At 40.8% G+C, this 25,120-nt stretch overlaps 1 long non-coding RNA gene across 4 annotated transcripts in view; it reads left to right on the top strand.

Moving 5' to 3' along the window:
* Positions 1-24,283, top strand: part of LOC139754264 (uncharacterized) — a 64,334-nt gene extending 40,051 nt beyond the window's left edge. Inside the window, exons 2-4 of one of the 4 annotated variants that reach the window (XR_011713863.1) lie at positions 17,441-17,552; positions 18,896-19,120; positions 19,467-24,283. This is a non-coding gene — a long non-coding RNA (uncharacterized lncRNA). The other 3 variants (XR_011713861.1, XR_011713864.1, XR_011713862.1) reach the window with 3 other exon arrangements.
* The last annotated feature ends 837 nt before the right edge of the window (positions 24,284-25,120 follow it).

The raw sequence follows: 25,120 nt of genomic DNA, 5'->3' as shown, positions 1-25,120 counted from the left end.
ACCCCACGCTTAGTGTTGCTCTCTGATACCATCAGCTTGTACATGTGGGATGAGATCGAAACCCTCAATGGAACCCACCTCCTTATCCTTATATTCTTATTATATGAACTTGTGAACTTCCCAGAGGTACTCGCATCCACTTCCTCTTGGCTCAGCTTGTTCCAAGAAACCACGGCGCGTCCGTTCGTCCCTCATTAAACTGATCTCAACCCAACTTCTAAATAAGTTCTCTTGCTCTGGGTGTTCTGTGTGTGTGTGTGTGTGTGTGTGTGTGTGTGTGTGTGTGTGTGTGTGTGTGTGTGTGTGTGTGTGTGTGTGCGTTTGTGTGTGGGTGGGTGGGTGATGCACTCTTCCTCAACCTGTTTTATCCTACACCAGCGACACAGGGAGTATCCTACATGGCAGGCTAACGTGTACAACAGTAAGGAGCAGAGTGTATACCAGGTGTGTTGGCCAGATAACACAGCTAACCTAACCTGCCGTGTCAAACACGGGAAACTACATGACCTTACATACCTCTACCCTTGAGCAACAGCGGTACGACCCCTGGACACCATGACCTGGTCTTTGACTTGACCTTCATTGCCCCATCTCAGAGGTCGTGCTACCGTGCTCAAGAGTGGCGTCGTAGTCCTCAAGGGCTTGATCACTGCTTCCAAGGGGAAAGGTCATCGTAATATGTGTTTTCCCTCGTACTTGTTCGTCCATTTCCGGGTTGGCGAGGTAGCGCCAGGAACAGGCGGAGAAAAAGGCCTCATTCGCTCCCATGCTCTCCAGCTGCCGTGTGCAATATACTGAGGGTAAGAGTTCCCTCTCTGCCACCAGGCCTTAAAGAGCTTTCCGTGGTCTTCCCCGGCTGGTAATCTCTCTCTCTCTCTCTCTCTCTCTCTCTCTCTCTCTCTCTCTCTCTCTCTCTCTCTCTCTCTCTCTCTCTCTCTCTCTCTCTCTCTCTCTTTCTCTCCCTCTGTTTACACACACACACACACACACACACACACACATACACACACACACACACACATATATATATATATATATATATATATATATATATATATATATATATATATATATATATATATATATATATATATATATATATATTTCGTTTTCCCCGTGGATTCATAGGAATTTATATATATATATATATATATATATATATATATATATATATATATATATATATATATATATATATATATATATATATAATGTATGCTTGAATCTGATACTATAATAAATGTAAAGAATGCTTAAAAACGAAAGTGTATGTGAAGAACAAAGGAACGATACCATACGCTCTGAAAATCACGCTCTTAAAGTAAAACATATTATGTATTTAGGAAGGGCTGTATCCTGTAATGTATTTAGGAAGGGCTGTATCCTTTAGCGGAGACTGTAACATGGGGATGTGGATGAACAGAGTAAAGCAGATGTTAGGAAGGAGAGAAAGGCTTCTGACAGCCCGGGGTAAACTGGACATGAAAGTGAATGTTTTAAACGGAAAGAATATTGATGTGGTGGGCAGTTGTGTGTGGAAAATACAGACATTGGAAGCACACGATAAAGAAACTTTTATACACAGCTTTATCATGTGGACCAAGACAAGAATGAGGAAGATAAGCTGTGTAAAAGAAAAGCAAAGAGGAGATCTTTTTACGTACAGTGGAAGAAGCTGACTGAAGGTAATAGTACAAAGACAGAAGAACTGAATAGGATATATAAGTATATATATATATATATATATATATATATATATATATATATATATATATATATATATATATATATATATATATATATATTACTTATTTTATACTTTTTCGCTGTGTCCCGCGTTAGCGAGGTAGCGCAAGGAAACAGACGAAAGAATGGCCCAACCCACCCACATACACATGTATATACATATACGCCGACACACGCACATATACATTTCAATGTATGCATACATATACATAGACAGACATATACATAGATACACATGTACATATTCATACTTCCTGCCTTCATCCATTCCTATCGCCACCCCGCCACACATGAAATGGCACTCCCCTGCCCCCCGCGCGCGCGCGAGGTAGCGCTAGGAAAAGACAACAAAGGCCACATTCGTTTACACTCAATCGCTAGCTGTCATGTGTAATGCACCGAAACCACAGCTCCCTTTCCACATGCAGACCCCACAAAACTTTTCATGGTTTACCGCAGACGCTTCAAATGCCCTGGTTCAATCCATTGACAGCACGTCGAATATATATATATATATATATATATATATATATATATATATATATATATATATATATATATATATATATATATATATATATATATATATTGTGAGGAAGACGTCTAGTGAAAGACGTGCTAGAGAGGCGATAGGAAGGCAAACGATCAGAGAGAAAGAGAGTGACGAACTCTCTTCTGAGAGAACTTATCGGACATGAGGAGGAGGAGATGACTTGAAGATAAAGCAGTTCAGCAAGACTTAAGTTCATGTCAGCTGGAAGAGACGAAACACGACAGTAGGGTAACGAGGAAACTTCCAATGTACCACTAAATAAACCCAAAATTAGGAACATATGGAACAATTCACACTTTCTTCTAATAATAACAAAAACGGCTCGAAGAAAACACATCCCAGTTAGAGCCATGGCCAGAGGAGTGATAAAAAGCAGGAGAGAAAGATCGACGATATATAATCACGACTCCTCAGGTGTCCGCAGATCTGATTCTGAAAGGCAAAAAAGGTTGTAAAAAGTAAGAGATTTCGAAAAGGGGAACAGAATTCCACAACTTTAGACGGACGAAGGAAGAAGGAGAATCATAACGGTGAATCTTCGTGTGGCCGGCCTCGACAGAGAAACTATGGGAAGCAGCAGCTAAAAGCTTGTGCACGGAAACCTTCAGACACCTCACGAGAGCAGTGGCCCAAAAGAGTACCTGTTGAACAGGGACAGGACAACACCATCGAGGTAGACAGAGAGGAGTGGTTGCCAAGAGGCGGTGATGCTTGGAGTGCTGATACTTGAGACTTATAAGACAACAACTGTTGCTTTTGATTGCACTTTCTTGCCAGTGTACAAATGATCACCGCAGATATGTGAGCAATACGGTATACGATGGCCAATAAAACCTTGAAGTACGTGTTCACAGGGAAAGGCATTATGGTATTTATATAGCACCCCGATTTTTGGGAGCAGAATTTGTGATTTTGATTAAATCGGGTTTGCAGGACAGAGTGGAAGATATGTTATGCTCAACATGTTTATGTTATTTCAACGTTGAATTGTTGCATACTGACAACTGAAGAGAGGAAAACGATTGACACTTAGGAAGAGATATAAGGGAAAAAATGCGTCTTGAATTTTTGTAACCAGTGCAAGTTGTGGGTTGTGAAGGTCGGACCTGAACTGAGATGGATGAGAGAAGAGGTTCACGTTAGACTGTCTCAGCTACACATCCTCTGACAGCTCTTTCCTCAGTCTGTCCAAGATGTGCCATATTTTGCCTTTACTCCGTCGGGTACGTCCATCACTCTTGGCTATACGTCATTCGTTCATTCTTTTTTTTTTTTTCCATTCCTCGTTCTTCCGTTTTTCCTTCATTCTTCATACACGGTTCATTAACTATCCCTTATTATTTACTCATCACTCACCCACCGTCACGCGCACCCTATTACTCACTCTTCATTACCCCCCTCATCACTCGCTTCTCCTGACCTCACCTAAGACACTTTGGCTGATCACCATAGAAATGCAGCTCAGTACACGACACTCGCTTTGCTCAGCAACACACGGGGCCAGAGATCACTCAGGAACCTACCTCTGGTCTGGCATTGCCACCAAGAATCCCTTTCTTTTCATTTCATTCATATACAATGATTCATCTTGTAGTTGCCCCCAAATATATATATATATATATATATATATATATATATATATATATATATATATATATATATATATATATATATATATATATATATATATATATAACTCTCACTATCAGTGTAAGGGCGAGGGAGCTAAGGAAGGGGCAACACTTCTACTGCAGGAGTTGTGAGGACGTGTGAAGGAGTTGTGAGGATGTTTGAAGGAGTTGTGAGGATGTGTTAAGGATTTATGAGGATGTATGAAGGAGTTGTGAGGATGTGTTAAGGAGTTGTGAGGGTGTGTGAAGTTGTGAGGATGTGTGAAGGAGCTGTGAGGATGTGAGACCCAGACTACCCTTTGGTAAACGTGTTCATGAGTTTACATGTACATCACGTCGAAGCAGCTCCCACAACCACATACACGTTAATGTACCTTCATTGACGTCTTACGCAGTTTAGAACCGTGAGTTCCAGCAGCCTGTGGGGTTCGTGCAGGGACCAGTGTAGGTCGTCTTCCACCATCACTTCCACTCACACTCACACACACTCATGCCACACTGTTGACTGTCCTGTCTTACAAGTCAGTGTTGTTGTCTCATGCAGATATCATGTGCATGTCCCAGTCACAAACATTTCTACTTATCGTAACTGCAGACGATTGTCACTGTAACACTATATACATGTTATGTATGACACTAAAGATATTAGCCTGACAGTCTCTGTGATCCTATATAGATGCTACGTATACCACTTATAATATTAGCTTGATAATAACTGTAATACTGTACATGTATGTTCTGTATGGTACTTATGATGATAACTTGACGGTTACTATAATACTAAAGACATGTTATGTATGTCACTTATGATAATAGCTCTATACACAGAGGTTGTCTTAGAAATGCAGACACCAGAAAAGAGGTCTAGAAACAGGGAAGTATTCAAAAACCAGCAAACAAGTCGATACACAAGTTACAAGCTCATTAACCAGGCGATTTCTATAGACAGATTAAAGAGCAGACAGACGGATGGCAAGACGTATCAAAGGGACAGAGAGACAGAGAAAAATATACATATGCATACAAATACATATAATCATATTCACGTTGATTAATATTGCTGATCAAATTTTCTGACAAGGATTAACACCCAGAAGTCGACTGGCTCTAGGCAAGGCCGCGGATTACTGGTTCAGACCAACACTAACTCAACTATATAAACTTAACAACCCGGCTCCAAAACTCATCACAAACACAGTTACCAACTCGTCACTCAACCATCATTGGCCACAGACAAAGTTAACATGCCACGCCCTAGAGCAGCAATGGCCACAGACATAGTTGACAGCCACGCCCTCTCTCTTCGCCCAGCGTTGGCCACAGACATACTTAAGTACTGAAGGACTCGACAGAGATCTGCCTTGTCATCTCCTCTACGATTACTCTGACAGAAGCAAATGTGTGGGTGTTAACACTGCTCCACTGCTCGCCCTCCCACCCTCTGATGTCCTCAGTAAACAGCAAACAAGCTGATGTATATATATATATATATATATATATATATATATATATATATATATATATATATATATATATATATATATATATATATATATATATATATATATTCTTCGTACCGCAGAAGTCCCCTTTAAATTTCTATGGAACTAATGAAGCACTCAGGATGGTGGCCACGTCCGCGGGTGGGGGAGGAGGTCCATAGGTCATAAGGTATAGTGATGTGCGCGTATCTATATGTGCAAAGGGCTGGGCATCGGAGCAACGAGTGTTTGGTGTATTTATTGTGGCTGTAACACAGTGGGTATGAAGAGTCCTAGGTGTGAGTATGACGTGTAGCACAGTATGAAGAGGGGTGTGTTGAATCAGTGTTAGTAGTAATAAAGGACTGAGTGATGTCCAAGCATTGGAGGGAAAGTATGACTCGTGCCTGTCTGGGGGATGTGATTTCAGATGGATGTACGTCTATCGAGCTGGTGTTGAAAACTGTCCTTGTCGGGTCGTTTCCGTGTGTATGTGTTTTGTCAGTCTCACGTGTGAGGCAGACGCAGGCTTTATACTTGTAATTTGGATTGATGGTTAGTCATGGAGTGACTTAGGTGGGAGGTGCTGCTGCCGCCTAGTGTTGTTGCACAGAAGAGTGCCAGGCATGCTTAGATAGGACTGTACTGCTAGGTTCTATGTTTCACTGTGGAGAGTTTGAGTGTTCGCGGCTACTAAGCAGCTAATGATTGTTCTAAATGCTCTATTTTGTCTGATTTCCAACTTTGTTATATCTGCTTTTGAGAAGACGGAGGCCCAGGCAGGTGAGGTATGATTTAGGATGGAGTGGATGAATTCTTTGTAGAGGAGGCCAAGGTTCTCTTTTCCTGGTCCAACTGTGATGCAAATTATTCTCCTGTGGTCATTTTGTTTGTGTGTCGCTTTTGTATTGATGTGCTTCCTGCGGTGTGTGTGTGTGTGTGTGTGTGTGTGTGTATATATATATATATATATATATATATATATATATATATATATATATATATATATATATATATATGAAACTCAATAAACATTTTTGGTTACGTGTAGTCAGAAAGACAGGATCGAAATGTAGGATGGTCGACCTTTGTATGATATCAAGTGAAGAAACTTTGGCAAGTGTAGGGGAGACAGGCTGCGCAGGAGTGTGCCTCACGGTGGGGCGTTCATAACTGGATCCATCATTGACCAAACAGCAGTAAATCTATTAGACATATCCTCCCTATAGGAAGATCGGAAGTTGTCCTTAGAAGGGATGTAGTACCATGGTAGGGAGAGAGAGAGAGAGAGAGAGAGAGAGAGAGAGAGAGAGAGAGCCCCGCCGCAGCCTGACAAACGAAACCCCCAGAAGAAGGTCAGAGGGCAGTAAAAGGAAGGGTGGAGGAGGGGATTAAGTGGCGGAGATGAGCGTCGGTGTAATGAGAATAATGGCAGGTTGTGGGTCGGGATCAGGAGGTCGACCAGGAAGAAAGGCTGTGGCGTCAGCAGAGTAAATACGGCGGCTGGAACCGCCTTGTGGGAATTATGTGATATTACAGTCAGGGGCGCTGGTCCTGAGGATGCTGGCGAGAGGCGAGTGTCAGGTGGAGGGGGAAAGTCACCACTTCCAGGCCGCTGGAGATGTTCCAGAGGGACTGGAAACGAGTGTTGGAGGATCGTCGGTAATGAGATGAGGAGAGTGGAGCAGGTGATGTATGACTTGGCTCCTGGACTAGACCAGAGTAGACCAGGTATTGAGGGATGGTAGTGGTTGGATTGAGCAGGTGATGTATGGCTTGGCTCCTGGAGTAGACCAGAGTAGACCAGGTACTGAGGGATGGTAATAGTTGAATTGAGCAGGTGATGTATGGCATGGATCCTGGAGTAGACCAAAATAGACCAGGAACTAAGGACTGGTAGAGGTGAGAAATGACACATCCTTTGGGGTAGACAAAGAATAGATGGTTGGCACTTGGCGAAATAAATGCGTTGTCAAATTAGATCACGAGAAACCAGAAGCAAGCCGGATAAATTGCACAGGAATTTGATTACTGAGAGCAATTAATTACTGAACTCATAGAGACGGGCAATATTAAGAGTCTGGGAAAGGGATGGCTGTGGGGGTTTCTGTTCGGTCAGATATCTATGCGAGGGTTAGTCAGTGAGGCGTAGGCCAAGAACAGCAGAAGACATACAGGCAACCCCAGGAGCACCTGTACTCACAGAGACAGGTCTGAGGAATACCACATAAATGTGGGAGTCAGAGGAAGATTAAAGAGTGAGTGTTATCTATGGTTTTGTGACGAGAACTTGATGTGGTTGGGTGATCAGTGATCGATGACTGGGAACTGGAATGATGGAAGGGGATGGAAGCTGAGCGTCTGGCTATAAACATGGGCCACACTGATAGGGAGCCAGTCATCAACAGAGATGCAAAACACAAAGACGAGACGAGTAAGGAAAGAAATGGTTTTGTCTCAAACACAGAAGTATGGATGCTGCACTGGCTCTGTATCAGGTATGAGGATAAGAATGGTACACTGGCTCTATCCCAGACATGAGGATGAGGATGGTACACTGTCTCTATCCCAAGTATGAGGATAAGGATGCTGCACTGGCTCTGTATCAGGTATGGGGATAAAAATGGTACAGTAAGGAGAAAAACTGGTTGTCATGTTTGATAGATAGGAATAGAGTATATGACAAGACAATAACAGGCAAGGTGACTGGGTGTGAGGAGTAAGTAGCACTCAGTATAACAGGAAATATAACGAAAGTAATTGTGTCTGAGAACTGGGAATGAGAATGAACCAAATGTAAAGTGTGTGCTGTGTGTGTGTGTGTGTGTGTGTGTGTGTGTGTGTGTGTGTGTGTGTGTGTGTGTGTTTAATCACCTATTTGTATTGTACAAGGAAGAACTTCTACACGCGTACACCTTCAACCTTGGAACTTTCTCTATCATACAGTTTTTTCAACTCTTGTATGCGGTCCACATTCAGTGCCTCATAACTCAGGTTATTCCATTCATCTAATACTCCTGCTGTTTGATGAGTTACTGTACCATCCTTTCTAACAAGCTGCTTGCTTTAAGATCTCATACTGAGGCCTCTGGTTGTTCTATCTCTCCATCTTTTGAAGAACTGATCACTATCTACATCAAGGAGCTTTGAACTCTTGAATTAAGACAATCCTCAGTGTTCTTTCTTCCACGATTGGGAGACTGAAGGCCTCTGGCTTTTCTCCATAGCTCATCTCTCTTGATTTTGGCACCATCTTTTGTTCCCTTCCTCTTAACTTTCCCTATTGGTTCATTGTGCCTCTTTATGTGGAGTGACCAAAGCAGAAAAGATTGCTCCAGTTTTGATTTAAGGTGAACAGCTTATTGAATATGTCTGTACTGATATACGTTACTGGTGTTCTTATATTTGCCAGTAGATAGTATGAAACCCATTACATTATTAGTATCAATGAATTCCATTTTGGCTTTTTTAATTTTCTGAACATAAGTTCGCTGCTCTTCTGAAAACTGGAGAGTTAAATCTCCAATTGCCGTTCAAACTATGCTTTCAGTGCCATCGTATGCATAAACAGTACCGTCATATTCAAGTACTGTCGTATTCAAGGGTTCGCTTCTTAACATCTGGTGATAACATGTCTCCATCTTCACTACTCGACCTTCAGCCTCGCTAAATCATCATCATTCACAATCTTATCATCTGTACAATGATAAACATTTTCAAATTCAAAATCAAAACCTTAGATTTGAATCCTGACTACAGAAAGTACAGTTTCTAATATAACTTGGAGAAAGTAACTTTATACATCAACAAAACACTATTGCCAACACAGACCAATAGAAATATAATCCTAAAATGGATCATCAACAAAACACCTTATTGCCAGCACAGAACAATATAGATCTAATCCTAAAATGGAACAAAAGAGTCAAAGAGAAAGACGAAGACACAATAGACGATTACGAAGAGCAACACATTGATTATGACTGGACATTAACTCCAGCATAGTCGCGACTACCACCATAACTACACTACGTATACATGAACATCTATGGCCACTCATCGCTGAAGAATCTTATAATAACGACAAGTTAACTACTGCCTCTCCTACCGCAACTACTGTCTCGCTATTCATAACTACCATCCTCATCTACCACAGCTACTGTCGCACCTACTACAACCTCACCTACCGAAACCATTGCCTTAAATGCCATAGCTACTGTACCACCTACCATAACTACTACTCCACCTACCATAACTACTGCCCCCAACTACCATAACCATTGCTACCATAGTTACTTTCCCAGGTACCATAACCACTACATTCCCTACCATATCTTATTTACCATAATAACTGACATATAGGTATAGCTAGCGTGGTCGTTGGTCCACCTTCCTGTGAGGTAAAGTGGTATCAAAACCATTCTGTCTCATCAGTTCTCTCATGGTCAACCTTCTCCACCATTCCCATCTTTGGGCAGCGATGTTGCTCCCTATTTTACAGGCACTAATTTGGCCTCTGCTCTCGTGAGGTGTCGGCGTGTCTGTTCCCGCCTCAGAGGCTTGCCCTTGGTTTCTGCTTGGAGAACAGCCACACGAGGATGAATCGTTATGGTGCTTCCTTCTCTCCTCGAACAACCCTGTGGAATTCTCTTTTCCTTTCCTTCGCCTCCTTCCTTCGCCTCCTTCCTTCGCCTTCCCTTCTTCCACTTTCCATCTTTATCCATCTTTCTTTTTCTGAGATGGCCTTAACTGGGGACATGTCTTGCCCATGCCAAGTCGGTCATTATGAAAACTCCAGCAAATGTAGCCTTAGTCGCCAAGCATATCTGTCTATCCCAACAACCAACACAGCTCACCAACTCTATAGTTATTGTGAACCCTACAACATCTTCTCCAAGAGATATACACCGATAAGAACAAGAAGGTGTTCTTGAGACTTGCAGTGTTACATCTGATTTTGCAGAACAAGAATAACTCACTTGTTCAAGCAGCTTCAGAACATACCATTCTACCTCCTTACCTCCAGCAGAACATGGAGAACACCTTCCCACAACTGCTATTACGTCAGGAGGTTACAAGTGCTTTGGAACAACTGGAGGTGGAAGGTGGAGTGAGGTGGAAATGAAAAGTGGAATAAGAGGTGAATCGAGAGGTGGAAGTTGAAAGACGGAGGTGATAAGTGGAGTAACAGGTGGAAGTTGAAAGGCGGAGGCGATAAGCGAAGTAACAGGTGGAAGTTGAAAGGTGGAGGTGACAAGTGGAGTAACAGGTGGAGGTGAAAGGTGGTTTTTGAAAAGTGGAGTAACAGGTGGAAGTGAAAGATGGAGGTGAGGGGTGGAAGAAACGGTGAAGAACCAGGAAAGATAAGAACAGCACAATGCAAGCGACAGAGAAGGTATTGAAATCGTCTCTAAATAAGAAACAATAAGAGTTCGTGTGTTCGTTCTTGTAGGCCTTGTGACTGCAACCAGAAAGGCATTCTAAGAGCTTCTTATACGTTGATGATTAACAACCTTTGTATCATATCCCTTTCTCAAGATAATTCTTCAGCTCCAGTACCTGAAGTCCTCACAGACTCTTGAATAAGCGAAGAAAAATTGACGTTCCCACACTCAAACCTCTTACCTCCCCTTCCTTAAAGAAAGAATAAATATTTAATTTAGCAGATCATAGGTATAAACCATTTCTATTTCTTTTTTTTTCATTGTCTGGACGCCTGGAAGTCCTCACCATCCGGGAAGAAGTAAGGGACAGAGGGCATTTTTTTTCCCCCACTGGGGAGTTGGTATGGAGGGGGTGTATGGCCGTGGTGTTGGTAGGGGGGGGAAGGGAAGGAGTAGGGGGTTTATTCAACTCTCGCAGCCTAGGAAATGTTTATCTTAGAAGAAATAACTCAACGCCCACTTTAGGTGTTCAACTTATGCTAACAATGAACAAAAACTCTGCATATTTGCATAAAGATATGTCTATACTATCCTTCCTTTTTCATGAGATCACACATGCATGCATCATCGGTGTGTTTGAAGAAGTATTTACACATGTGATCCACAGAACAATGGCGTTATCTTCAGCAACACAAGACTGAGTACGAAGATGTCAACAATCTTGTAGGCTCAGGATTATCGTCCTAAATGTGATGCCAAAAGTTGGCTTCCTCCTCCTCCTCCTCCTCCTCTAACCCCGCTTGGAGTCCTACACCACCCCACCCAGGGCAACGGAGCCCCTACACACACACACACACACACACACACACACACACACACACCCACCAAGTTTCCAGTATTGTGGACGCTGCTGCCATCTGTTGCCGCTAATTATGACTACGTGCGGCACGTGGAAGCACTCCCGATAAAACGGACATCTGGCGAACAAAAGAAGAACTAAGAGCGATTACGTTTTCTCTAACGTGAACGCTGGGTGGAGGGATGGCTTGGTTATTATGCACACACACACACACACACACACACACACACTAGGGTTTACCGCCAGCTCCGTACATAACATGTGCAAGCTGGTCACTCGCTAGTAATGTGAGTAGTTAGTATATTAGTTTATCAAAAGATACCTGTAATTAGATCATTTTGAGCGTACTGAATATGCACATGTGTGTATATGTATGTATGTCTGTGTATGTGCATGTGTATGTGCGTGTATGGGCGTTTATATATATATATATGTGTATATGAGTGGATGGGCCGCCTTTCTTCGCCTGATTCCTGGCGCTACCTCGCTGACGCAGGAAACGGCGATCAAGTTCAATATATATATATATATATATATATATATATATATATATATATATATATATGTGTGTGTGTGTGTGTGTGTGTGTGTGTGTGTGTGTGTGTGATGGATTGTATGATATCGGGTAGACTCAGCATTGTGAACCCTGAAGGACAAGTCCGCGGCTTAGGTAGTGGGCGCTGAGCGGATAGGCAGACGGGCAGTCAGGTCAGAGGGTCACATGTGGTAGGCGAACGCTCACCTCTCGACTGTGGTAGCGTGAACATCTCGCTCACAGGCCCCTTGTTTTCAATCTATAGCCAATCACAGTCGAGCTGTGGAGGGGCGTGTCCGGTTGAAGTTAGGATCCTATTCGTCGATATCTTGTTCTCAACCAATCAGAACTGGCCCTTGTTAGGTTAATTCCTCTATGAAATACCCCGAGGTTTGTGTTGACATAATTCCTTCAGCTGCTGGTGCTCAGAGAGGGAGTGTAATTTTCTTTTACCCGTAATGTAGCCACTGTATGTAGCCACTGTATATAGCTACTGTATGTTGCCACTGTATATAGCTACTGTATGTTGCCACTGTATATAGCTACTGTATGTCGCCACTGTATATAGCTACTGTATGTAGGTACTGTATGTAGCCACTGTATATAGCTACGGTATGTAGGTACTGTATGTAGCCACTGTGTTTAGCCACTGTATTGTATTGCATTTATCTGTATCATACTTCGCCTCTGTGTAAGGTGGACTAATACTATTACTCTTGTCATTGTGTTTGTGGAAAGGAAGTGAATTTTTGGTTTGAATGGATTATCATGAATGCTACTTTTTTGTGTCCCGTAAATGATTCATTTCTTTTTCATCATTTGTTTCAGTGTAAGTAGCTTTAATCCATGTGTTTAATTTCTTCCTCAACTTACATTAGCGTTCATAGTATTAATACCAGTATCTATGTAACACCCTTTCGCATGCAGTAGAAGTAAATATTGATGTACATTCTTACCAACTGCATTATCTCAGAACATTCAGACACACACACACACACACACACACACACACACACTGGCTGGAGACCATCATTTACCAGCAGTGAAAGAGAGAAGATTGAGTGGAGATTTGAGTAAAAGTCTTAAGCTTTGTGATTCAAGCTGTCATGTCGAGTGACCGTTTCACTGAAATCATGAAGGAAAGATCAAGCTGAAGTCAGAGAAAGAATATAAACAAATGATATCAGTCGGTATCATTTAATTTACCTGTGGCATACTATTTGGCTGGTTGTTTGAGTGTTATCAACTGCCTGGGAGGGTCATTAAGGCTGTCAACGTCAAGGTACATCCATCAAACCGAAAGATCGTCAACACCTTCTTCAGGTGTTAAGGATGATTCCAAGACCACATACACTCCCACCATGTATATGGCACATGTATCAGTATACTAGTCTTGTGCTATTGTAGATATGGCTACCTTAAAGCCACAAAGACAAAGAATTAACCATAGCCCATCCAGATATTTTCTGGTGGAACTGGTTTCATTTCTTTGAGAACCTTCGTCTATATATCGTGAATAGGTGACATTCTTTTGAAGGATTTAGGCCTAGACTACCAGAATATAAGACGTGGATTATCATGTATTTGACTTAAGACTGACCTAAATGAACTCTAGAATAAATTTTATGTTCAGCTCTTGTTCATCAGACTTATTGTGGGAACTGAAAAGATTGGCTGGTTATTTGGGCTTTAGGTCTGTCAGAACTGCTAGGGTCATTAAGACTTGCAAGGTCAAGTTATAACCACCAACAGAAAAGTCTGTAACCCACTCTTACTATGTGTATGGCCCAGTTGGTGAAAAGGAGGAATGTATCCACATCTGTGTGAATTGATAATGAAATTGATTATTATAAAATGATATTCATAACAGAACAACCAAAGGCATATGTTTGTTGCCACTCTGACCACAATGCATGCGTCAAAAAACTCTTCCTTAACAACAGTAAAATAATGAAGACCACAAGATATAAGCCAATTGAGAGATTAGGTCAGGCAGAGAGTGGGAGAAGAAGTGAGAACACTGACACAAACCATATCTAGCAGACCGGACGCTGTAACTGGCAAAGACCTATTGAAGCCAAATACATAGATCAGTGTAGCCAAGAAGACAGCGCACATGGTGATCAGAGACGCACAGGCATATAGAAAAAAAGAAGGAAAGAATAGCAAACGACACAAAATATCATATATTAATACACAAAGTCTAATGAGTTAGAATTTAAAGATTAAAGCAAATCATCTTAATGAGTACACAAGAGATATGAATAGATTACCTATGTACCTGACGGAATCTTGGATGAATGGGAGACTTAAGAACAAAATCAAATTCATAAGTATATAAGAACTGAAAGCAGACAGAGAGAAGACTGAACCAGGGGGTGTAATAGTATACAATAAGGAGTAAGCCACAAAAGAAGACTATGTGAATATGATCATTAACTTTACCATCTTTGAATACAATTACCACAGTGATATTCAGATCACCCAGGACTGTGATGGACGAGTTTGATATAACAACAATGATAAATATTAGAGTTGATGATTGATTTAGGCAAACCTGAACCAACAATAAACTGGCCAATATGACTTTAATTCTGTGTAATGACAGAAGACGGGAACAGATCATCGATACATATGTAAATACAAATGTAAATACGTATTAGTAAATAATGCATCGAGAGATGAAAGAAAGTAGTTGAAAAAGTTAATTAGAAATTGTGGGATGTTTTTACCTTTTTACAAGTTATAAACATCTAATTAACACCAGCGCTGAGTAAATACATATTAGTAAATAATGCATCGAGAGATGAAAGAAAGTAGTTGAAAAAGCTAATTATAAATTGTGGGATATTATTACCATTTTACAAGTTATAAACATTTAGATAACACCAGCGCTGAGTTACTCACTTCAGTTGATGTGAGACTAATCACAGCCAATAATGTTAGCAAAAATAGCACCTTAGACCAACACATTATGGAAGTGGCTGCTAATGACAAGAGTAAGTAGCGATGAAGCCAAACACAACACACTGCAAGGGAAGACTTGTCACTAATCCAAACAAGCTAAATTACCACGCTGGCAGAACAGATCAGAGCGAAGGCAAAGTGGAGGGAAATTCTCACCAGAAGTAATACAAAGATGAATACAAAGATTGATTGATCAGAGTGCAACACAGATGATTACTTTGATTAATACCAAAAGAAAAGAGAATTTAATGATAAACAGGGGAAGTTGATGCCACCAGAGCTTGAGAGCAGTGGCTGAAAATAAGGAGAAAATTGGAAGATATGGAAAAATCAGAGATAAAATGGAAGAATTAAAAGGAAGGATTATAAATGCTGAGAAGACGTTAACTCGGAAGTGAGGGGAAAAAAACTTATTAGGTGTACCAAAATTTTCATAGAAGTAGAAAATTACAAAAATAATCATAGATTGGATATTTCATAACAGGAGGTCATTGTCAAAATGACTCCTAAAAGAATTTGCCCAATGCAAGTCAATAGATATGAGTCGGTTTTCAGTAAAAGAGAAGATATAGAGGAAATGTCCAACAGCTTTGAGGAGTACAGGCTTAGAGATGTTAGCTTAACATTAACAAGGGACATAAGTAAAGCAGTTGGCTAACTTCAAGAGGACGAAGCACCAGGACCTGATGGAACACCAACTATGTTATTGTAGAAAATAAAAAGGTGACGGTAGCTAAACCTTACGTAGTATTATTGAGGCAAAGTATACTCCAATATTAGTCCTGTATAGCATCATCATTACTATTCCTGTATAGCAGCACCAATAACAGTTCTGTATAGCATCATTATTACCAGTTCTGTATAGCTTCATCTTTACCATTCCTGTATAGCATCATCATTACCAGTCCTGTATAACATCATCATTACCAGTCATGTATAGCATCATCATTACCAGTCCTGTATAGCATCATCATTACCAATTCTGTATAGCATCATTATTACCAGTTCTGTATAGCATCATCATTACTAGTCCTTTATATTTAGTAACTTTCTCTTACTTATTGATATACTGTAACTCTATGATGCTCTGTTCAGTACTTTCTACCTACTGCCAATTTTAAATCTTCCAATTTCTTTTTTCTCACCTTCCCTACAGACTGGATGACTTTAGATAGCTTTTCCTCAGGTTTTCATGGTAGTTCCTGTGTTTCTGAGGTCTCATCTTATTAGTTTCAATCTGCTTATATGTTGGCCATATAGGTTATCGGTATTTGAATTGTATATATATATATATATATATATATATATATATATATATATATATATATATATATATATATATATATATATATATATATATATATATTCATTATTGAAATTTCTTATTCTTATCTTTCTAGATTTTGTTATGAAAATTCTCACCACCACAAAAAGCTCATCGTTTCTTGGCATAAGGGTTATCTGTGTCAGGATGAAACTCCCATCATATACTTCTGCTGATCTGTTCAGTTGTTCTCATCCTACTAATCCGTCATCTACTGCTGTACATCTAGATCAGAGACCATACTCGGCTCCTTGTTCTTCCTATTCTTATCATCATTTGTTTAAGCCATTCTCTTCCAGTCTTTTCATCATCTCTAATAATTCCTCACATTCTTCATTATAGTTATGGCAGTATGAATGCCAGTAAGTTTAATATGTTAACTGCTGACATATTTACAGTAACTACTTCATGTTCTTATGACATATCTTCATAAAATATCGTCTTTGTAGTTAGCTATGAACATATATACCTTGGTGTCCTTGTGTTCAGCTATGAATATATATATACCTTGCTGTCCTTGTGGTCAGCTATGAACATATATACCTTGATGCCCTTGTGGTCAGCTATGAACCTTGGTGCCCTTGTGGTCAGCTATGAACATATATTCCTTGGTGCCCTTGTGGTCAGCTATGAACCTTGGTGCCCTTGTGGTCAGCTATGAACATATAAACCTTGCTGTCCTTGTGGTCAGCTGTAAACATATATACCTTGCTGTCGAACATATATATACCTTAGAGTTGCATGTTATTTCAACACATACCACGTCAGGTGGGAATGATTCACGCCACCTGTGTTTCTCGCTGGAGTCTCTCATTAAGACTTATTTTTTGATATATTCATGAGAATTACATTATCATCCTCATTGAATTCAATAATGTAATCTACATCTTCCATGCTTTAGTTGTTATGGATGTCTTGTGTATTTTGTTTATGTGGTTCTCATGAATTCTGTTTCCACAGCTGCGCCAAACGTCACGGGTCTGTGTGTCACCCCCCATGGTTGTCCGTGTTTCCATTTGCACTTCTGCTGAAAAATGACATGGCATCGACTCACTATGGAGGACAAATAAAGGTTTGGGTTTGCTGTACATTTCTCTCTTATATTTCCCATTCTTCTCACTCTGTTCTCATGCCATCTATAGTTTTAATACCTTCTATGATCTCTTATCTCTACTCATATAGATTTAGTTTCCCCCAGTCATACATATTTCAGCAATATCTTGGTCTTACGTTCCTCATATTTCTATGACCCTTATTTTCTGTTCTCAGGATTCCCAGAGGGTGTAGATACGTACATCACCATCCATCACTTCATTTATACCCATGTTATTTGTCAAAACAATGGCAGACTTATGGAGGTATGGGATCCTACTTTCCATATATTTTACCTTCAGATACAAGGAGGATTCAATCCATTGTCGTGAATCAAATTGCATGAACCCAGAATCATCATTTCTGTACGTGTTATCAGACATATATATTTTCCTCGAAGATGATGACCAAAATACCCCTTTCATGCACTGGCATATGTCACCCCAATTTCTTTATGTTCGTCATTGTCATTCAGTTTTCACGTCTCTTCTTTAACATGAGCTTTTCCTATTTGTTTCCTCGCTTCTCTTTTTTTCATCTTAAACGATTCGTCTTTAGGTTTCATGATCATTTTCCTGTTTCTCTTCAGAGTCTCATCATCACACTGACTTATTCTCACTGTTCGTTCCCTCATTCCCTCATCACTATATACCGTCTTGTGTTTGGTGTTGGATCCACTTAATGTCATCCTTTAACATAAGGTTATGTAATCATGTAAAACGTATTGTACTCTTATATTCCATCACTTTAGGGAAGCTATGGACGCCTAATGCCTTATTTACGCGTTCAATTGCAGGGTTCAACCTCGTTTTCTGTTATGTAAATTCTTTACAGAAATTGCATCAGTTTTTTAAGAGATTTTCTAACCTCTCAATCAGTAGGGCGAAGAAGTGTATGCCTTGTTATATCTAAGCATTATTACTTTCTATGTCCATATAATAATATGGTATTCGAATTTTTATCAACATTCAAATGTTCAAATCAAATACCGTCTCTTGACCAATGTCTAGCAACCTGCTTGTCTCTGTTGGATTTCAAAATGAACACAGAAATGTCAGTGTTCATCAGGCTAAGGTATGGGTGAGTGACCTTGTCCCAATGTTGCATTAAATTGTTCACATTTGTGCCACAGTTTTGGTGAACTGATCATGACGCCTTGCACTACCAGTTCTGGTTAGTGGATAAGGTCAGATGGATAGACAGATGAATAGACAGATAGATAGACATTGAAAGATAGACAGGCAGATAGATAGATGACTATCTCAGCTAACAGATGATAGATGGATAGATAAGATGATATGATTTTTTTTCTCTGTGTTCCAGAAATCAAGCCACATTGATTACAGTCATTGTATATAGTGGTTCGCATCCCCTATACTGTGTCAGCACGGGCCGAGAAGAGTTTCTGACTACTTTCTAACCCCTTGCAAGTTCTTCCGTCTTGTAAGGTGCTGTCAGCATATAGCAGCGTTCTTGTTGTGAGAGTAATGCTGTCTTGAAGGGCGTCATCACTTGGTCTGATACTACACCTGGTTCTTAGGATGTACGGTAAGACTTAATGGTATCTTGTGTTGTGATATTTCAATATCTATAACCTATGTAATACTGAAGTTTAATATAATATTGAAATTCAACTGGGAGTTTTCATATCCGCTTTATCTTTTATAGTTAATAACCTTAAGTGATTATGAAGTTCCCCGAAGCGACACAGAAAACAAGATCCAATTTAGCCACCATTTCGTAGGCAACTGTTGCTCTGTTCCGTTCGCTGAAGAAAAGGGTCGTCAGACGCTGTTACTCTGAGTTATTGCTCGCTGTACACTCGTGTTATGAAGTGGTCTGTGTCCTCCCGGTGTCTTTCTCTGGTCTTAGTCTTGTTACTCTTCCCACACAGGAAGAGTTTCAACCCCACACAGAAGGAGTTCCAACCCAACACAAGAGGAGTTGGAACTCATCCCCACTGGAAAGCATGGTGTTCTCAGTGGCTCACTGGAAGACTGTAAGTCAGTTTGTAATTTCCCAGTGTCAACTCCTGACGAGGTTTTTCATACGTGTTTTGGAATCACTTGCCTGTGTCAGTGCCAGAACCGATGGGCTACAAGTATGGTTCTCGAGGGACTGAGCATTGTACCATAGAGCCAGTGGAAACAACCTAATTTACAATAAAGTGTTGTAATCTGGTAGTTAAAAAGTTGTATATAAATTAACGGTTGTTCTTATCTTTTCCATCTTATGTGCTACGACACCATCACACTTCCTCCTTGTTCTCCACTGCCGGTATGATGAACAACGAAGTTAGGAAAGAAAATTGATGTCAAATGTTTCCATCTGGAACCAGTCTGGATGACCTCAGTGCAGATCCCAGGGTCGTTGCTTGCCCACCCAAGCAAAACGAACCGATGAAATGAAATGGAAAATTTTAATCGAAGACTTAGAATATCGTACGAAACTCAGGAAGAGAATTGGGAAGAATATAGTGAATAAAAGAGATATATTTCTTTTAATATGTTAAGTCGAAATCAAGGATCACAAGTACACCTTGCCCATTGAGAACAATAAAGAATACATATAAAGGTAATAACCAGGGGGTAAGTGAGGTAAATAAAGCGGCAATATGAACCAGTGATTAATGACCCAAACTACTACAACCGAAAGATGAATGACCCAAATGACCATAACCGAATCAGCAGAACTATGGACGCCACACCCACATCATTATGATAAACAAACGTAATTACATGAACACGACACGTAATTCCATGAACACGACCTTTATGGTCTTAGCTTCATCTTATGAATCAGGAGGGCAGGACGGACGACAACGGAGCGACCTCACAACAGCACTAGAATCTCACCCCATCAAAACTTCTAAATCCTGAAGTGTAAATTGACTGACAGACTTCTACCGATCCAACCAGCGTCAGAGCCCGGGAGAACGAGGACTGAGACTGCTCGACAACCACAGTGACATCATACTGTCACTGATGGACACATACAAACGATGATTTACACAGACGTAGAAGATTAACACGAACGTGACTATGTGTTTTTTGCGTATAATGGGAATAAGTGGTAAAAAAGAAAGGGAAAAGTGTACCTACAGCTTTCTAAGGTGTAGGTAAGAACATGTGGTAAACCAGGCAAAGTTCATTATTCTCATTAAATGGCTCTGTACTGTAGGGTTCCGTACCTGCACTTATATACTGTCCTTCACTATCCCATTTGACACCTGAGGGAACACAAACACAGCTTCGTATCGTCCTTTCCAGATGATACAAGAATCTATCTATCACTGTCTTTTGATTCTGCACATGTGTGACTTTACTGCAGAAAATGGCAACATACGTTAAATGTTGGGTCATCATAACTGTACTCACAGGTTAAAGGAATGGATGAAGTGCACACTACCTCGGCAGCATCCTAACCCACGGCCAGTGTGTTGAGGTGAAACACAGACTTCCTCACTCTTAAAATGCCTCTTACGTGTTCACCCTACACACTAGATTAACTCTATAAGAAGCAAGTGTCTGCAATCATACTACCTCCATATACTAACTAATTCCAGTACATCCGAGCCCAAGTCATTTCCTTTGACGTTTTGAACTGAAAAATCCTGAGTTATAATCAACTCTGCCACTGCGTCTTCTGCGACCTGCGTCCCCTCCTTGTTCTTGCTGGTGTACTGCTTCATATCTTCCTGACCTGTACTATCTTAGTGAACTTGTATCCTCGTACCATTCTCATGTCTTCCTCACACCACATCAGCTTCCCACATCTTCATTCAACCTATCCTTCTAATTACGCCTGCACCATGCAATATATCCACCTCCACTTGTCTTTTCGTTGAACCCATCCTGATTTAAATGCATTTAGGATTCACTTTTATATATCAGTGTTGGGTTAAGCTCTCTTTCATGAAAGCATCGTGTAAAAATCTACGCTTAAATCGGCGCATTCCTAGTTTTTCTCCCTTGGATGACTCTTCTTTCAGTTTCAGCGCACCTACTACCATCCTTAGTAAACTTTACCCCAAGGTATTCAAACTCCTTCACAGCTTTGGGTTCTTCGCCATGCAAACTGATCTTACTGTGTGGCTTCCCATCCTTCTCTAAAGCCTATATTATGCAAGGCCGTGACATCATTCAGAAGTTTTCCTCACACATCATAAATTGCCAGAACTTCCCAAAGAACTTTCTCGTTCACTTCGCCATATACTTTTTTTTTCTGAATCCGTAACTGATGTATGCGCCTCTTTCTTTAAAAATATTATTTTTTTTTTTCAAGTGCAAAACTTTTAATGGACACATCTTCTCCCCTCTCCTCAACCCACTACCTTGTTCTACACTGACAAAAGAGATTCATTAATCCTTTTAACACGACCACACACTATCCTCCCCTACACCTCGTTAGCTATACTTCAGGAGACGTCTTACCCTACAGTTCGTACACCTTCTGTTCACATATACAGTGGAATAATTACTACCGCATCATCTCCCTCACCAAGCCACCTACACCCACACCTACACCCTTTCCATACACTTATTTCTCTTGCTCTTTACTGTACTTATAGATACGTCTCTTCCACCATTATTTTCAATCATTTCTTTTAGATATATTTTTCTTCCCTTTCAAACTTCATCCTTTGTCCCCATCATTCTCACAGACTTGTCTGATGCATTCCTTACATATAACTTTCTTCTTCTGTTTATCACCTCCTTCCAGATCAGTTTGTTATTGTCTTTTAAATTCTGATTCATTTTTCCTCCGAGAACTTCATGTTGCTTTCATTTGATTCCTATGTACCATCCCATTAAGACTTCTCTGGAAGACTTTGTAATCCACATTCTCTGTCCTCACGTCATCACTCTTTTGGCAGATTCACCTTCTTAAAGTAAGACTTTTTCCAGACTCCACCATCCACCTAAAACCTTCATCCCAAGATGCGTTTGAATATCTTATTTGTAGAAGACAATGAATAACTTCAATAAGATAATGAAGTCTTCCAGTGTGTAACAAGAAAATGATATTGTTTTAATGAAGTTCAAAGTCACTTTGCTCTACGAGGAATGAAGATGATTGAAACCTCGAGGACAACAGGAGACACAAACCTCATCATCATCATCATGAAAGGAAATTGTTGAAGATCCAAGAGTAGTGACGTATTGTGATCTTAACCGACAGTAGTAAATCACTCGCTGCCTCTTTGAAGCATGATGGGAGGCTGGATCCAGCGAACTTTAAGACAAGGAGTAAGAACACCGATATCGAAGCTTCCTTTCCAGATGACAAATCTCTTCTGTATCACCAGTTCCTCCTGAAATCTAGATCCACTTTCTGAAAGAACGCAGCCATCTTGCGAATTTGGCTAGTAGAGAGATAACCTGATGATCTGTTGCTGCCTGGGTGCTGGTGGAGCCTTTAGAAAAATTTCTGCAAGTTACATACCGCATGAGAGTGATTAAGACTAAACACTAATGTAGCAAAGGTGCATTTCTTTTTCTCTCCTCGCCTGACTTTCACAATAGAAGTGACGAATGGAGGCTGCAGTATTCGAGCCCTTAAGAGAATTACGTTGGTTTATTTACTCTCTGATGCTGAGTTATTCCATGAATTTCTCAAAGAGACGTCACTACCTTTGAGGTCGAAAATGGATATGTTTGGAGATATTGTCTCAATGATGTTGCGCGGATGCGAGACATGTACGGAAGATGGAGGATGTGTTGGAAATGAAATGTCTTTAAGGACAATATGTGGTGTGAGGTGGTTTGATCGAGTAAGTAATGAGAGAGTAAGAGAGATGTGTGGTTATGAAGATAGCATGATTGAGAGACCTCAAGTGGTGTGTTGAAATGGTTTGGACACATGGAAAGAATGAGCTAGAAGGGTTGAAAAAGAGGATATATGTGTTGGAGGTGAAGGGGACAAGAAGAAGAGGGAGATCAAATTGGGGATGAAGAGATGGAGGGGAAAAGATTTTGAGTGCACAGGGCTTGAATACGGGATACAGTAAATTGGAGCGAAGTGGTATACAGGGGACAACGTGCTGTCAAAGGACAGCATATGAAGCACCGCAGGGAGAATCCACATAAAGGCCTGTCGTACCTGTATGTGGATAGGAGGCTTTGGTCTTAGTGCATTACACATGACAGCTAGAGAATGCACCTGAGTAAGTGAGGCCTTTCCTTCGTGTGTCCCTAACTCGCTAAGGTAATAGTGTCAACCTTCAATGAATTTTGATCATGAAAGAGGTTGACAGGTTAGAAACTTCTACCAGTGAACTAATGAGGTCTATGTTGGAGATGCGGTCGCCTCATTGTAAACAACGAGACACGACCACGACCATTGGAGTTGTGATCCAAATGACCACAACCACCCAGTCAATATCCTCGAGGGTCAGAGACTCGATCGCATGACCAACGTTCGTCAACACAAACACCTTATACCAACCAGTGCTGTACAGATACACAAGAACTGTCCTACACCTGCTGCCGTTGATTTGTGATGGTAATCACCCCTTTTCTGAACCTATTTCTGTTATCAAAACAAGTTCACAATTTAGTCTGGCCTGGCTTTCTCTGTGTTTGGTGACGGGGTTAGCCTAACCTCGCCTGACAAGCGTGTCGAAATCGCCTTGCCGCTAATGACTGGACCGATGTTTCATTGGCTCATATAGTGCAAAAAGGTCTTAACTTGTCCCCCCCCCCCCCCCCAGCCAAGTTGTTCACGAAAAACAGCTGGTTCTTATTGGCCTGTTGCAGGTCACGTAAACAATGCCCAACTCACTCATGTGCGTTCCTGCTAGCGTATTTTTTTTCCCTCTATACGTATATCATGATATTAAGTAAGTTGTCGTCAAGTTGATAATGTACGCCACTTAAAGTAATCATATTAGATATCTTTCTTGATAGAATGAGCTCAATATGAGTCTGGTATTTTTCGGAATGAACTAAATGAGTTATTTACTCCAAAGACACAACAAGCAGTTAAAGTAGGTGGTGATTATGGTAGCATGGGGAGAGCGGTGACCCAATGGGAAAAGGTAGATATGGAGAACAGGGAGGAGAACAGGGAAGAGATTAGGGAGAAGAACAGGGAGGAGAACAGGGAGGCGGTACCGAATATATGAAATCGTATTAGACAACTTCCGATGTGGGATACAATATACATTTGCCGTGAAGGATAAAAACTTTGTAAAGGAAAAGAAAACTGAATCAATGATTCCTGCTGATGGATCATCCTACGATTCTCGAGCAAATTTTGGCATAAATCCTGTAAAAGGAAGATGACTAATCTATAATAAGAAATTGATCATAAACTCGAGTATCACATCCGCCCACCTGTTGATATGGCGTGGCTGCGCCCGGGACGCAGGACACACAACCCAAAAGCAGAGGCTCTACGGCAGATAGTGTGGAACTCACGGTGATAAGAATGCCATTACTCGGGAGTGAAATGGCACATAAATCATGTGGGAGAGGCCCGTGTGACGGAGACCCCTCTCTAGGACGGTCTGACAGACGGTGAATTATCTAAGGCAGACGATGCCGG

The sequence above is a fragment of the Panulirus ornatus genome, chromosome 16 (genome assembly GCF_036320965.1).
Source record: "Panulirus ornatus isolate Po-2019 chromosome 16, ASM3632096v1, whole genome shotgun sequence".
Classification (NCBI taxonomy): Eukaryota; Metazoa; Arthropoda; class Malacostraca; order Decapoda; family Palinuridae; genus Panulirus; species Panulirus ornatus.
The sequence above is the reverse complement of the archived record's forward strand: the minus strand, read 5'-3'. Positions and strand labels throughout refer to the sequence as shown.